This window comes from Schistocerca americana, unplaced genomic scaffold, assembly GCF_021461395.2.
Source record: "Schistocerca americana isolate TAMUIC-IGC-003095 unplaced genomic scaffold, iqSchAmer2.1 HiC_scaffold_559, whole genome shotgun sequence".
Lineage (NCBI taxonomy): Eukaryota > Metazoa > Arthropoda > Insecta > Orthoptera > Acrididae > Schistocerca > Schistocerca americana.
In genome coordinates, this window is record NW_025726301.1 from 62,501 (window position 1) to 65,000 (window position 2,500).

At 63.8% G+C, this 2,500-nt stretch overlaps 1 pseudogene; it reads left to right on the forward strand.

Annotated features, from left to right (window-relative positions):
* Positions 1 to 2,500, forward strand: part of LOC124586578 — a 7,958-nt pseudogene that overhangs the window by 2,505 nt on the left and 2,953 nt on the right.

Genomic DNA, 2,500 nt, shown 5'->3' on the forward strand with positions numbered 1-2,500 from the left:
TTGGCCTCGTGCTGGCCGGCGGTGCAGGATGCGCGCGCCTGCGCGGCGTTCGCGCCCCGGTGCTTCAACCTGCGTGCAGGATCCGAGCTCGGTCCCGTGCCTTGGCCTCCCACGGATCTTCCTTGCTGCGAGGCCGCGTCCGCCTTAGCGTGCTCCTCCGGGGGCGCGCGGGTGCGCGGATTCTCTTCGGCCGCCATTCAACGATCAACTCAGAACTGGCACGGACTGGGGGAATCCGACTGTCTAATTAAAACAAAGCATTGCGATGGCCCTAGCGGGTGTTGACGCAATGTGATTTCTGCCCAGTGCTCTGAATGTCAACGTGAAGAAATTCAAGCAAGCGCGGGTAAACGGCGGGAGTAACTATGACTCTCTTAAGGTGGCCAAGTGGCGGCGGTGTGGCTGCATCCGGACTTGGCTTCTCGAAGTGCGGTCTTGATGTAGTCGTGCTGCTGCTGCGAGGTGCCTTCCTTGGGTTATAGTTACAGGGAGAGTGATGCGCAATACATGGGCCTAGCCCTCTTAGCCTCTCCTCTCCTGCGGTCTTCTCCCCTTCTCGTGGGCCCGCTGATTTCGCAGAGTGGAAGACCGCACCAGGGGCTTGGGGGGGTTACCAGCCCCCCCTCGCACTATCCCTTTTTTAGTTGGGGGCAGTAAGCAGAGAATAAGTGGTGGCCCTTCCGCTGAAGGTGCCACCCCAACTCCCCCAGCACCTAGCCGGCCAACCGGCCGTGCCGAAAATCTTGTAACTTTTGCAGCTATGTATACCTGTAGTGAGTGCCACCGCAGCTTTACAACCAAGAACGGTCTCGGGGTCCATCGCCGCCGCCAACATCTTGCGGCCGCCAACGCGGAGATCGTCACGGAGAGGCATCGCGCGAGGTGGACGGAGGAAGAAGTCCTGTCGCTCGCCAAGGCAGAGGCCGAACTGTTCCTCGAGAGGGACGCCCGGTTCTTCTTTGTAAATCAAGAGCTCATCAGGATGTTCCCCGACCGAACGCTTGAGGCAATCAAGTGCCGACGGCGGCAAGCTGCCCACAAGCAGCTTGTCCGCCAATTCATGGAGGCGCTTGAGATCGGTCGGGGGGAAGAGCCGGCGTCCCGCCGGGGAGCGGCGAGCCCGCTGCCTGACGCGGGCGAGGCCGCTGCGCCGCCCGTCGACGCAGCCGAGGACTTCGCGGCCGACACCACCGGGCCGCCGCCGGAGGGGCCGACTGACGCCGCCATCTGGGAGCATCTGGCGGGGCTACCCGCTTCCGCCCAGCGTTTCTCTGCCCTGGATCGTGTCATCGGTCTGGGGCGGGGCACGCCGCCCGATGTCATCCTGGGCATGCTCCCGGATGCCCTTGCGTCGGTCGGGTCCAGAGGGGAGAGATCGATCACCAGGACACAGCGGCCGCGCCAACCATCGAAGCGGCCGCCTGCCGCGCCGCCGACGCAGAAGCGCAAGCGGCGCCGCTGGGAGTACGCGAGAACGCAGGATGCCTTCCGACGGTCGCGTGCGCGTTGCGTGCGCGGCCTCTTGGATGGCACCCTGCTCCAGCCGCCACCTGCCATCCCTGGTCTGCTGGACTTCTGGGCGGACCTCTTCACCAAGAAGCCCATCTCCACCGCGGGCTTCATTCGTGACCGCCTCCTCCCGCACTCAGAGCCTGTCGCTCTCGAGTGCATATGGGGGCCGGTCACACATGAGGAGGTCGCCGCCGCGTTGCCGCCCAGGGGATCAGCAGCCGGGCCGGACGGCCTTACCCCAGCGGAGTTGCGGCGTCTGCCGCACGAAGTCCTGGTGAAAGTGATGAATCTCTTCCTTCTGGCCCGCGCCCTTCCGGAACGCCTGCTTCGCGCGCGGACGTCCCTTCTCCCGAAAACGGCTGCACCAACATCCCCCGCTGACTTTCGCCCCATTACGGTCTGCTCGGTGTTGGCGCGGACCTTTCACAAGGTTCTCGCGTCACGCCTGATGCGCGCTTGTGCTGTGGACGAACGTCAGCGGGCATTCATCCCTCGGGATGGGATGTTGGAAAATACCTTCATCTTGGACACTGCTCTCACCGACGCAGTTCGCTCCTGCCGCTCTGTCTTTGTGGCATCGATCGACGTATCTAAGGCATTCGATTCGGTAGATCATGCTGCCCTTCGCCCCGTGCTGAAGGCGCATGGCCTGCCGGATTGCTTTGTCGAGTATGTCGAGCGGTGCTACGAGGGCAGCACGACAGTGATAGCGGACGGCGCCGGCGTGGGCGTGTCTGTGCAGCCAGCACGGGGCGTTCGCCAGGGCGATCCCCTCTCCCCCCTCCTGTTCAACTTTGCGGTGGACTACGTTTTAGGCCAACTGCCCTCCCACATCGGAGCTCGGATCCTCGGTCGCAGAGTCAACGCTGCGGCCTTTGCAGATGACGTCTTGCTGTTTGCAGCGACCCCGAGGGGCTTGCAGTCCCTCATCGACGCAGCTACCGCAGCCCTCGCCCACCTGGGGCTGCAGATCAACGCCCGGAAGTGT